Here is a 14,810-nt window from a genome sequence, read left to right as displayed (position 1 = left end):
ACAAACCCTTGAAACATGGGAAGTTGATCCAAAACATTGATGATCTGGTCACCTCGAATGAGATGACCATCTATTGGAAAAAGATCAAGGGTCATTCCAAAGTAGAGGGACCAGACAAAACTGGAAATGACTTAGCTGATCAGCTGGCCAAAACCGGGGCCATCCAATGGGATCTAATTGAGATTGAGTCCCTGCTGGGGGAAATCCAGGTCACTGCTATCACTAGGTCCCAGACAAATGCTCACAACGACCTTTCAATGGCACAATGGAGTAAGGAGACCCCTGATGCTGATTTGATTACAGCTTAGAAGGGGGATCCAGTTATTGGTAAGTTTTACCAGCACCTTGAGGACCCTGAGAACTTTCCCCTGACGGATACCGATTACATTGGGAAAGAGGACCTAAGAGTGTTGATGAAATGTCCAAAAATGTTCCGAATCCAAGACGGTTTGCTGGTAAGGAAATCCAAAGCTGGCCACGATCAGTGGGTGGTTCCTACCTCATTCCGAAGCCTGATGTTAAGTCACGCCCATGATGCGCCCACCGCCGGTCATAGGGGGTTTCACACAACATTGGAAATATTAAGAGAGGTTGCATACTGGCCACACATGGGGCAGGACCTCGACCAATACTTGAAGGGGTGTCTTGTGTGTGCACACTTTCAGCCATCATCCCTCACGCACCGTGCGCCTCTCCAAAAGAGGGGGATGACACTGCCATGGTCAGATTTACAAATCGACTTTGTAGGCCCTGTGATTCGCTCTGCTAGGGGGAATAAGTACATGTTGACTGTGACATGCTTGTTTACCAAGTGGGTGGAATGTCTCCCAGCCCCAAATTGCAAGGCAGAAACGGCAGCTGCCTTGATGATTAACCACATCTTTTCTCGTTTTGGTCTACCTCAAAGGATTGAGTCAGACAGGGGTAGCCACTTCACCAGTGAAGTAATGACAAAGATGTGGGAGATACTGGGGGTCAAAAGGAAGTTGCATATTGCTTACAGGCCAGCTTCTTCTGGGGCAGTAGAGAGATATAACCGAACCATTGTGAGCATGTTAAAGAAGTTTGTGGCAGATTCTGGGCCAAGTTGGGATATCCGATTACCTCTGGTCCTAATGGCCATCAGATCTACCCCTTCATCTGCCACCAAAATGTCACCATTTGAGTTGATGACTGGGCGCAAGATGGTGCTTCCGCAGCATTTGCTCTACAGGACCCAAGAGCAGACACTGATAAATGCCTCCACAACTCATGAGTATGTGGAGAATTTAAGGAAACACTTTCAACATGCTTTTGCTTATGCTCAGCGGAATCTAGAAAGATCAGCTGATAGCATGAAGACCCACTATGACCTGAAAACTTCCAGGAAGGAATATCAGGTGGGGGACCGGGTCTATCTATACAACTTCCAAAGAAACCAGGCAAAACAGCGGAAATTTTTGCCTACGTGGAAGGGACCCTTTGAGATCATCGACAAGATCTCCCCTGTGACCTACAAAATCCACATCCCCAAAGGTCCTTTGGCAGCGGGGGAAAACAAGTGGGTCCACATAAACCAGTTGAAGTGTTGCCATCCCAGGCACGCTCTGCAACAACTGGAGGAATCCTCTGGGATCCTAGCGGGTACTGTCTCAGACTAATTCAGTTCCAACCATAAAACATACCACATCTAGTCTCTAAAATATTGTGATTTGCATGAAACTGTCTCTTAGTTATACTGTTTTTTTTTCAAAATAAGAATGTAATGTTTGTTATGATGAAATGCATATGCTGCCCCACTATCTCAACAGTGGTGGAAAAATGTCTATGAATAGGTATTGCCGCTCTTCCTTTTTCGTCCTAGGAGAAAGAAAACCTGGAGACGGGCCAAGGAGGATGATCCGGAGACCGGGAGCAGAGACGCAACGGGCCCGGGGTACCGCCCAATATTCCCATCAGGACCGGCGAGGAGAACCGATCGATCAGTACCGGATGGAGGAAAAGATGCTGAACTGTGCCATCTACCGGAAGAAGATGAGAACTACATCCCAGATCTTGCGGGTCCCACCAGTGAAGGATCAGATGGCCACCGCAAGAAGGGGGGCTTGTGGGATGTATTTACCCATGCATCCAAGCCCTACCTCAAAACTGTGCAGTACTGACATGAAAACATCATGATGGCCAGAGCTTCCCAGAAAATGCACAGGGAAATGCATGAAGAATAGGCTGCCACTCATTTTTGCCGATGTTATGGGCACAGAAGGACACTGCCCAAAACCACCATTGGACTACCCACACAGTAGTCTGAAACCATTGGGAATGGCAATGCTGATTGCCAAAAGCAAACCCATAACTGTACTCACCACTATCAGAAAGCCGGCGTTTTAAAACCACCAGATTTTACTTTTTTGTAGAAAACTGAATAAATGAACCCAAAACAGGCCAAAGAAAGACTTACTGAGAGGTGGATACAATGTAAAGTTATATTCTGAAGTGACTTGAAGGTTTATAACAAGACTGGCTGAGCTGTGGATTTCAGCAGTTTAAGTAAATTTGGACTGAAAGACACTAAAAAAATCTAAATGTTTAAATTGACTGAGTGACCTACTTTTGGGTGTCACATAGGTTGCAATTGTTTAAATGTCATAGTTTTAAACTTAGAATCAGCCTTCTAGCTGCATATGTGAAAATGTTTAGTTTTATTTGAATGCAGAAACTGGGGAACAGAAATGACGTGTAGCTAAAAACTGGCTTAAAGAGATTCCAATTTGCCTGGCAGCTACCCCCATCAGGAGTGAAACTTGAGTCACAGCTGTGTTCCCAGGCCTAGCTGCCCTTTTGCTGCTCACACCAAAAGGGATATGACACTTCCCTGATTGAATTACCTGGGCTCTGCAGGAAATTGAACAAAGCCCTGTCTTGACGCAGGCAAATGTTTTATGGCGGGAGTCGTAAATGGAGATTTCTCCTGGAAGCACAGGGGAGGGGCACTGCCTGTGAGAGCAAGCTGGCTTGGCAGAACTGGAAAAACCAGAAATTCAACCTTGTGCTGGAGGAAAACCACACCCCTTTGGGGCCAGAACATAACTCTAAAAAGATGAATAACTCATAGAGCGGACATGTGAAAATTGTATAAATGACACCATAATTCTTGTGATTTTTCTGCCCACATTTTAAGAGGTTTTTAGAACCGGTGGCATGTTCAGGGGGGTTTTAGCGGAAAAGAGGATATTACTCAAAATGTGTGCATGTGAAAAATCTGACACTTCATCAACTAATGTCCATACTCCTTGCGCACATGTGTGTAAATTTGGGTTAATGTCCGAAATTGCGAAACCAGTTAAAAAGTGAAATATGTGCCATTTTTGAATGCAAGCCCCCAGGAAGAGCAGATTTGGACAGGGTATACCTCCTGTGATATGTGAAGGGTGCATGTAATTTTAAACAAATGTGTACCTATGCAAATATGTTTTTTTGAGCAAATATAGATTGTGTGTAAAGTTGACAGGGGTGGGTTCTCTGTATCATAAACAGACCTCATCATGATGACACTTCATTTCATTCCCCCAATCAAGTGGAAGCGGATGAAGTGGCCAATGACAAGTGGAGAGGGGCTGGCTAGTGATGCTGCTCACACACACCCATTTTCAAAACACATAAAAGCAGAGAGACAGGACAGATAGGGACTTTCAAATCCATTTGCAGCTGGAAGCTCTGCCGGGAAAATCCATACTTTACCTCCATCAATCTCCAGAGAAAGCTGTGCAGAAAGATCCAGACTTTAAATCCCTCAATCTTCAGAATCCAGAGAGAGAGCAGACCCAGATCACTGTGAAGTGCAGAGACCAGAGTCCCGTCTAAAACCTGACCAGATCCATGGCGAGGCCCATTTCACTCAAGAATATAGTGTGAGTACCTAGAAAACTGTGCAGAACCAATCTCCTAGTTAAAATAATATAATTCAATCTAGTTTAATCTAAGTAGAACTGTCTCCTAACTGTCACCTGTCATTTTCAAAGCTGTCACTTATCATTTTCTAGTTGCAAGCTGCACTTGTCTTTTTGAACTTTAAAATTTCAAATCTGAAAAACGACCTTCACAAAATCGCTCATATCTCCGCGACCGTTTGTGCTAGAGACTTGCAGTAACTTTCATCTGGAAGCTGAGATTCTAGGCTGTTCTAGGACCCCAAAACAATAGTGATCGTCCTTGTAGTTCCTCTGTAATCGCGCTTGGCGCATTCGTAAATTTTGCCGCGATTTGCAAATTTCTCCACTTGCAAAAAGATAGCTGCTTTTGCTTTCCTCTGAAAGAAATTTGTTTGCCTCATAAAAACCATCCCTGCATCATTGCTAGTGTGAGCCTGGACTTATTTAAAGCATATACCACTCACCCTAAACCTCTAGAGGGAATTAAAAGCATTTTAGTATATTTTTCACTTAATTGCCAGCACATATAAAAGCATTTGGGCCTGTGTTTTCAACTTCTGTAGTCTAAGTTGCTGGGGTGAACTGAATCACATTTGATTGCATTTCTGAGAACTGTGTGCTTCCCTCCATTTCCTTGCATTGCATAAAAGGGGGGGGGTGAATTGTCCAAGAAAGTGATTACATTGTCTTTTGCTGAAATCCTATCAAGTTATTTTCTGTACTGCATTTCATTCCACATTGCATTCATTTGAAACCATAAAAGTATTGTTGCTATCTTATCCATTTCATGTCAACTCCTTAGTGATTATAAAGAAGTGTGCTAGTGCCAGATTCTCTGTTGTTAATCTTTATCATATCAGATTAAGTGTGCTATTCAATTATTAATTTATTATAAAGCGTGATATATATATATATTGTTTAAATTATCAATTAAACCTTTTAACTTGCAAAACAGAACTACTTCTTGGCTCAGTGGGGTCAGGGTTATTCAAAGAGAGGGGTGTTATATAGGGGTAGTCATCCAGAACGCATGAACTGGACATAAAGATATATTAATAAGGGTTTCCATTCAGTATCCCAGACTAGGCATTGACTTAGCTGTAGTGTTGAATTGAATCCTCTTACAATGGTTCAATTTAAAATACATTGGGCCTCATTATAAGTTTGCCAATCCAGGAACTACGGTACCGGTAAGCTTTCCGGTACTGTAGTTTCCATACCGGAACACTACAAGTTGTGCTCGCGGGTGACGAAAGGCACTGCCGAGCACAGCATGTCGCATGCACCGGCAGGGCTGAATGGGAATGCGGAGCGGCCGCAAATGGGCAATTACTGGGTCTGGCAGGGCCGTAATGACCCGGTAATTGCCCATTCTCGGGCGCCGGAAACAAATTGACACCGGCGGCAGCCGTGCCTGTATTACAGGCACGGCTACCACCGATGTCATAATGGGGCCAATTGTACACATACACATGGGGCCTCATTACGACCCAGCCGGTAAGGGATTACCGTTACCGGTAAGGGCACTGGTGCCGGTAATCCTTTACCGCCCAATTCCGAGGTCCCTTTGCGGGGTCCTCCCTAAACGGCTGGTTTTACCAACCGTTAAAGACGGGACCCGTAAAGGGACCTTGGAGGTAATTACGGTATTGCGGTTCCGTAATTACCGCCTACCCCATTCCCATTGAGCCCTATGGGGCAAAAATGGGAATGGGGAAGGGCCAATGGTGAATGGGAAATGACCGCCCCGCCAACCTTGGAATGGGACAGTAATTCCGACGTCAACCATGGCGCTAATGGTGCCATGGTTTAACGCATGGGTCGTAATGAGGCCAATGCTTTCATTACGAGTTTGCCGGTCCGGAAACAACAGTGCCGGTAAGCTTACTGGCGCCATTGTTTCCAACCCTGCAAATTACTAGTCTGCGGGCGGGTTGTCATCCCGGCCGCCATTTCTGCCCCAGCGGGGAGGCTGACACCTGCCCACAGATGTATACTGTAACACCGGCTCCATCATTGACAGTGCCGGTGTTAGTGGTCCCCATTCCCATGGAATACTATGGGACTTGATAGGAATGGGGAACAACACAGTTACCGGCACCTGACTTATCGGCAGCCGGGGTTGTAATACGCCGATGTTACCTGCAAGTCAGGCACTGGTAACTGTTAACGGGTCTGGCGGCAGCCTGCCGGATTTACCGGCACGGCTACCGCTGGACTCGTAATGAGAGCCATGGTCTTTTTAGGAAAACATCTAAACTGCATGTAGGATACTTCTGCATGCATTTATAAAGGCACATGGGGCAGAGCGGACCAGGAAAAAGTAAAAACGTGCCAAACTCACTTTTACTGTGCCATTGTGCACACAAAACACCTTCAAATGCGCTTTGCAGGTGGCATTTACTAATGGATTTTTATAGAATCTGCCTGTTCTTGAGGTGGAAAACCAAGGCTGATTCCGTAGGAATGTATCTGTTGCACGCCGACATGACATGAAAATCACATGCAGGCATGCAACAAAATGCACTGATGAAAATGAGTGGCTATGCACAGCAGGCATGTGATCGCCACTCCATGCCCCCCTCCATCTCGTCACTGCTGTGAATGGGGCAGCATGTTAAATGGAGGTGCACATTCACGTTTATGCCCCCATATACCGTGCTGCCCCATTTAAAATGAGGCTGATCGTTTTTTGACTAAAACAACTGATAGCATTTGAATGAATCCAATTCTCCAAATCAAACATTTCTCCAAACAACAAATGGTTTGATCACTGGATCGGCTACACACCGTTTCACTCACTCGTTCACTCTTTCAATCACTCTTTGACCCTCTTTAACCTATCCTAATTGGCCTTTCCACCAGACCTAATTGCACATCAGTCATTATGTAAAGAATTGCCCAACATAATTTCGGCATTTTCCAAAATTCACCACAAAAAAACGAAATATTCAAATTACGACCATCAGTGTCATATCAAAGGCAACCAACTCCACCAAATACTGCACATCAATGCCATAGTGTGATGAACAGACACAAAAAAGCAAATACAATATATAAAAGCAGTTTGTTGGTATACCCACTGCAGAGATTTGTAGGCAGCTTCTAGGTTGCAATGTCAAATGATGGAGATAAGGGCACCAGATTCTTTCATACTTCTGGGGTCAACAGAATAAGTAACAACAAGATTAGATATACACAATGAGCCTCATTACGACCCTGGCGGTACGGTATGGACGGTGCCGGTATGGCACTGGCACCGTCCATACCGTACTGCCTTATTCAGAGTTTCCCTCGCGGGTCCCTGACAGCCCGCCAGGTCTGACCTGGCGGGTTGTGCGGCATCCGCAAGGGAAACACATGGATGCACCGGCACCATTATTAACGGTGCCGGTGCATCCATGCTCCTCGTCCCCACTCTGTCCTATGGGGCAGAAAGGGCATGAGGAGCCTGGCATTACCGCCACCCGCGAATGGGCAATTACCGGCCCATTCAACTTGTAATGGGCCGGTAAGTGCCGATTTGCGGGTGGCGTGCCGGATGTGAGTTTGGCGGTAGCCGTGCCTGTAATGCAGGCACGGCTATCGCAAAACTCGTAATGAGGCCCAATGTGTCATCAGCGATGTGAAAAGTCAATGGGCCTTATTAGGAGTTTGGAGGTAGCCATGCCCTTAATAAGGGCATGGCTACCCCTAAACTCGGGTCAATAGGGCTCAATGGGAATCTGGAGCATGCTAACAACGGGCCCGTTAATGACAGGCCCGTTGTTAGCATGCTGGGCCGCTCGAGGGACCCGCTAAGGATGTCTGGTAAAACAAGGCGTCCTGAGCGGGTAACACGAGCAGACCTCGTAATCGGGCGGTATGGGGTTAACGGCTCCGGCACCTTTACTGGCGCTGTTAACCCCTTACTGCCCTCCTCATAATGAGGCCCAATGATTTAACACTATAAATATAAGTTTATGTCAAACTTTAGACATAGAACGTACTGTATTGTACCCCAGGATGTTAAAGGCTGTTTAAATATTGCACTACATAGCAAGCAGGATAGTCTAACCCTGTTTTTGATCCGTTTTTCATATTCATGGTCTTAAGTAGACCAGACGTGGGGAACTGGTCGTTTTTCTGCCTACAACTTGTGCCTTGCGTCGGTAACATAGGGAGATTGCATAGTTAAGTTGTTGCTGCAATGTACATAACATGCCTGTGTTGAATTATGGTGCCATTTAAATGTAATCCGGCAACGAAACGTAAGGTAGAAATAGTTTTGTTAGACTGTTTGCCTTAACTGTATTGCAACCCCCGGGATATAGAAGGTCCCGGAGCGTTAATGGGAAAGAGTATATCTGTGCTCTGCAAGAGACTGAGGTAATGTAATATACCAACTACTGCAGAGTTACATCGACATGGGGGGGATTCATTCAGTTAGGTATTTGCCTCCAGTGCTGTTGCGATTTTTATATACATAGACACGCTTGGCTTAAAATGGATTTTTCTATTTATGGTGAAGGCTCTGTTTGATAATTAAGCGACAGACATATCGATTTGAACCGATATTTTCACGTTTGTGATGGGAAGAAACTGGAGAGTGTAGTAGGAACGTGTTGAACTGCCCCATTGAATATGAATGCACTTGTTGTTAACGCTGTGGGTTTGGCGAGTCAAGGTCATTTTTACTTCTGTCTTAGACCTATGGTGGTGTTATGCTTCTGACTGGGTGATGGTATGTTATGTAGGTGGTCCTGATTCTTTTGTAACAGGCCCTGTTTTATTTGATGTCTCTACAAGAACCTAAGAGTTGAGTTGTTGTGCTATTTAAGAGCAACAGATAGAGCAACACTTGTGTTTTGAGTGATAGCTACATTGTCCTGGGTGCAATGTACAATGTATATGTAAATGAACATGAAGACATGCAATGAATAAGAAATGTATCTTCCAGGTTAGAAATAATTGCTTGATGTTCACTTTGAAATGTGGGATTGGTTTTTCATTGCAGAATGTGATGTTTATGACAAATGTTCGACTTGTTTAATGTGGTCCTCTGAAATGAGGTAGTACCATTGAATAATTGTTGTAACAGCAATGTTGATAACTTGTTGGATTTAAGATTTAGGTTTTTCAACACTTAAGTGTATCTGGGATGAGTAGTTGGTCCTTTTCTGATCTTTGGGGATACAGAGGGTCCCGGAGCGTTAATGGGAAAGATTGTATCTGTGCTCTGCGAGAGACTGAGGTAATGTAATATACCAACTACTGCAGAGTTACATCGACATGGGGGGGATTCATTCAGTTAGATATTTGCCTCCAGTGCTGTTGCGATTTTTATATACATAGACACTCTTGGCTTAAAATGGATTTTTCTATTTATGGTTAAGGCTCTGTTTGATAATTAAGCGACAGACATATCCATTTGAACCGATATTTGCACGTTTGTGATGGGAAGAGACTGGAGAGTGTAGTAGGAACGTGTTGAGCTGCCCCATTGAATATGAATGCACTTGTTGTTAACGCTGTGGGTTTGGCGAGGCAAGGTCAGTTTTACTTCTGTCTTAGACCTATGGTGGTGTTATGATTCTGACTGGGTGATGGTATTTTATGTAGGTGGTCCTGATTCCTTTGTGACAGGCTCTTTTTTATTTGATGTCTCTACAAGAACCTAAGAGTTGAGTTGTTGTGCTATTTAAGAGCAACACATAGAAGTGAACATTTCTCAATGATTGGTAACTGGGCGAAGAGTGCAATTTACGGCACACCGCAGATGAAGTACCATATAGAGGTAATCTCTGCAATACAGTATGGAGTATACCATTAGGACATGTTTCAGGTATCGGCCACATTGGATTTATACAGTGTTTGCTTGGTGCATGCATTTGGTGCACTAGTTTCAAGCAAGTGATTCAGATTGGTTGTCTCTCCTTTTACTAGGTTTCAACAGGCATTGCATGTGTGATGTTATCGACCCTATACACAAAGTGTTGAAGAAATGTACATCTTAAAAAGAATCCCCTGAAAAACGGTCAACCACTTCAGTGACAAGAAAAGAAACATGTCGGGAGTTTTAGAATAGAGACACATTTGGAGTGCCTATTTCTTATCATTGTCATCTGTGTCCGGTATTTGATAAATGTTGTTTTTTATATTGTTAAAGTGATCAGTATATGGAGCTTTTTTCCGCTTTGTGATCTAAAGGGTGTTTTTCTAATGACATTTATTTCATATTAATACATTGAATCAATTTGTAAATTTACATTTCAGGAGTACCATGTCCATTTTTTCAGGACGATTAGTACTAGGAGGTTCAACAACCCAACACTGTCTAAGAGAGAATTTTGTTATAATTGAGTGTATCTATCTCTTTCTTTACATGTACATTTTAGTCTACCCCTGACAGTGGAGATAGGTTGATCCCTTTTTGGAGTCTTCTTCTAGGGGTCTATATATTTCCTGTTGTAGGTATGCTAGCTGTCCATATACCATTATTGTTTCTGAACTTAAGTCAAGTCATGCATAGCTAGAAAATGGATTAAAGTCTGAAATTTCCCCAATAAGAATCAGACCTGTGATGTATAAGTTGCACCTACACACATCCTCAGCGAGCATTCAAACAACTATATTTCTCACTGTTGACACCATCTGGCCTTATTGAACATCAAACGTAAAGAGGTCCCCAGTCCTTTTATTGCAAACAAAGCAGAGTTTCAGAGCGGACCATAACACAGATAAGCAGTGCAAACATTCATTTAATAAATAAAGGGTAGTGAGGTAAGGGGTTAAAATGGGTCGTGATGGGGTTGGGGTGGCGTTAAAAGGTTAACAATACAGGGGGCTTGGGTTACACGGAGCCCGCCCCCCAAATAAAGAAAATAAGATATCAGTGTTTTTTCAGTGTTTTGTCCGTGATTAAGTTTACCACTCTGTAATTGTGGTCGGTAAGCTTGTATATAACCACGTAAACATACCAACAGATAACCTTTTACATATGGTGGAAAGGTAGTCCAATGCATTGCATGTAACATTTTACAATATGTCTGCTAGATTGTGTGGAAAGGCAGTCTAATGTCACTGCAGGGAATGTTTTAAGATTGGTCTCTGGCTAGGCTTGCCACCTCAGAAACCCTGCAAGATAATTATCAATTAATTTCAGGGAACAGATAACCAACCATGTGGGATTGCATGCCATAAATGACCCCATCACAAGGGGGCATGTGAAGAGAAGAAAAGTTGCATATCGGGCACTTCACACTGATGCTCACCATCCCCCAGGAACTGCTCATAATCTGGAAAATCTCCTGACCACAATGAACAAGCTCTTCAATCTCTTTATCTTCGTAGTCAAACCTCTCTCCAAAGACAGTGGAGCTGATGATGTTGAAAACCGAGCGGCTCATGCAGAATTCGGGATCAATCGGGGCAGCTGGAGACAGCAAAGGGAAAAGCAGTCTGAGAAATGATGCCCTGTGATGGCTTTGCTCAAACACATACTTCTGCCATTCAGCTTTAAGTACACAAATAATGATTAGCATGCACGTGGAATACCAACAAATGGCCGCAAGGTTACCCATATCTTATTTTAGAGTGCTGCCCTCACCCCTACCAATAAGGTTGTTTTTGTCCCACAGATTGATTTCTTACAGATCGGTAAAGGGTTGGATACGCATTACATAAGGTCGAATTGGCAAGGGTTTAAGATGTGGGTGCTGCCACATGGCTTCATCCTTCATTGCAGAAGCATTGGGGAAATGCTTGATGGCAAGATATACAGCATATTGAAAAGAGAATGAGTCCATTTACAAATAGAATAAAGCCAAGCATTTCTATTGCATGGCACCGATATTCATACCCTCTATCATTAAAATGGTAAGCTGCAACATAAGAAGACCCATGATGGGGAGGGGGATTTAACTCACAAATGAATATAATGCTATGTTTGAAGAAACGCTGAGGTATTTGTGGGGGTTGCAGCATACAATTAATAGTATCACATTCTCACAGACTGCACCCCATGTAACCCTCTACATGTTACATCTAAAGTGGACAATTTGGGATGCACTCTTTTAAAATGCCAGCTAGAACAATACAGTGCAAGTTTCAAAGTTAACATGACACCATTTACAACAGTGTCTCTCTTAAGTGGAGGCTTGTGGTACTTGGTCTGTGTTTAGGGAATTATAGGCATCCAAGGGGGAGAGTGTATGTTCACCTACTAGATTGCAAACACATCTGCAATGCCTTCGCTGGACATTGTACAACGTATCTTTAGATTTACGATGTGTGTGAGTTAGTGTGAGGGCGCTCGGGGGTGGGAGGGAATTTGTCATCTAGGGACTAGAAAACACCATGCAGGCACCCTCCTAGATGACAGGGTTGTCTTGAAAAACTCATGCATGTAAACTTCTCACACAATTTCAGTACTTGGCACACCCACAACACCACCCACAACATTTCTTGTTTATAAAGACTACAGCCCCCAGAGTTAAACATTAGCCACCATCTTGGGTAATGGCTCAAGACAAGTAGAAGCGCCATGGGTTGCCGCCGTTCAAGAATAAGAATCTGACACTGGCTCCAGCATGCAAGTGTTCCGGCATCCATGCTTCTCCACTTGCGGGGACTGCTTAGCTTGCCTCTCAGTAGCAGAGAACTTTCTGGAATCACCTCAATGCAATGCAAGTTGTTCCACCCTGGGTTTCACTCAGTGCTTCAGAGATTCCTGAGTGTAAGGGAGATTCAGACATGCAACTACTTCTACAAACACAGGAAATGCCATGAGGCCAACGTCCCCCCACCCCTCAACCCCCGCCCGCACACACACTGAGTTAAGTAGGAAACACTGTGCAGCACCCACATCCTTGCTAAATTCATGTTGCATTGACAACCTGTAGAACAGTATTTATTCTAAGTGCATGTCCGAAAAGCGCATTGCATGTGGAGACCAGAGAATCCTGAGAACTGTTTGAGGCACCCTAGAAGAGTAATAAGATGATGACGACTCGTGGACAAGTTTAAGCTCAATCGCACAAAGGAATGTGAAGGACAAAAAACACACAGTAGAGATAAGTTTGATGTTGAAAAGACTGGGAACATATTTGATTGCATGAGTGGATGCAGACAGGGCTAAGCAAATCCATGAGTGAATGCATATATCGAGAAAAAGAGAGGACTATAAAAACGAGCAATCTTGTCAATAACCAACAATCTTTCCAAAGAAAATGACCTGCCTATCCACAACCTCTCCCAAACCCCATAAGTGAATGCATATATCGAGAAAAAGAGAGGACTATAAAAACGAGCAATCTTGTCAATAACCAACAATCTTTCCAAAGAAAATTACCTGCCTATCCACAACCTCTCCCAAACCCACTGTCCAGGTTACTTTAGTTAACCTATTCCCATGCACTTGCGTTTCCAAACCCTGCAGGGTTCTCCTAGGGTGCTGTTATTATTTGCATCAAAAACCATGTGAAGATTAGTGCTGCATCTGTGGAGTGATGAGACCCCTGTGTCTGACTTTCAGTTCCATGACAAAGCTTCAACTTGTACTGCAGAATAGATGGGTCTTGGGTGTTGAAGACATTTTTTATAGTTCTTTTAGAACGTGCTTAATACCGGCTAGTGGTTTCTAAGCGCGGATCGGGATTCGAACCTGTGTTGCGCCGCATTGTCTTGCTTCCAAGACAAATGCATTGCCCCTGAGCAATTCATGTTTTTTTTTTAAACAGATCAAAATCATGGATTTCTAATTTGATGCCACCTAATTTCCTGCCCCCTGCCATGAGAATGGCTGTCTGCAATACAAATATGTCGCTGTTGGAGGAGAGGAAGAGAGACTTAACTTCCCAAGGAATGGAGTGCTTCCATGAAAGAGACCTTGGTGTTCCTTCGGAGGTTACTGCACAACGTGAAAATCAAAACATTGTCACCGGATGCGGCTCGTGCATACTCTGCATGCTAAATCTAAAAAAAGAGACCAATTTGGGATTTCGATTTTTAAAATGCTGTCTATGTGTGCAGGGCACAGGGCACAGGTTTCAAGTTAATAGGCTGCCATTTACAAAAGTGCCTTTCCTAACACAGCGACGGCGTGTGGCCCTTGACCTGTATTCAGGGAAATACAGGTAGACGTGATAGAAAGCAGTTTCACCTACTCAATGGCTAGACATCTGTAAAGCATTTAGTGGACATTGCGAATCCGAGCATTAATAGAACGGCTTATATTACTGAAGCACAGGCAGTCTTGTAAAAGGTAACCTTTTACCTTTGAAACTCGTCTCGGGAGATTAGCTCAGGGGCAACGTGCTCGCCTTGGAAGCAAGATGATACGGAACACCACACCACGCTTAGAAACCTCTGGGTATCAAGCCGTTATAAATAACCTATCATATCACTCTATCTGTTATGTTATGAATTTGTATGTAGAAATTAAACTCTAAGGCACAAACTCACCATAACAACTTAATCAAACTGAACATAGACATGAGGATTGGGCCCTTTAGACAGTCAACATTGATGAAATCGAGCAGTTTTCAATTTCTTTTTTTGAATATGCAGGGTTATGTTCATTCTGGATGAAATTCTCGATAACCCTCCCCCCCTTCCACTCCTCCTCCCGGAATTGCTAGGGAACATGAGTTACATGATCTAAAAAGGAGTGTTAGTTCTATCAAGGTAAGCCCTGAGGATGTATTCATAGCACTTATCTTTTACCCACTTAATTTGAGCTGTGGTAAGTCATTTACATAGTGGGGGTGTAAAAGGGCACAGACCCTGAGGAAGTATATAGGAACTCTAGTAAAATGATAATATCCCGCAAACAGGATGAGAAGGAAAATTAAATGGGAGGGGATGGTCCAGGAACACGTCTGTGACAAAAAAACATGGAAGATTGAAACATTTTTGGCAGAA

General features: G+C 43.7%; 1 pseudogene; it reads right to left on the bottom strand.

The window, feature by feature from the left end:
• LOC138567795 (cytochrome P450 2F2-like) overlaps positions 1-14,810 on the bottom strand; it is a 351,472-nt pseudogene that overhangs the window by 129,911 nt on the left and 206,751 nt on the right.

The sequence above is a fragment of the Ambystoma mexicanum genome, chromosome 2p (genome assembly GCF_040938575.1).
Source record: "Ambystoma mexicanum isolate Mex_15411 chromosome 2p, UKY_AmexF1_1, whole genome shotgun sequence".
Lineage (NCBI taxonomy): Eukaryota > Metazoa > Chordata > Amphibia > Caudata > Ambystomatidae > Ambystoma > Ambystoma mexicanum.
Note: the sequence above shows the minus strand (reverse complement) of the source record. Positions and strands in the feature narration are given on the sequence as shown.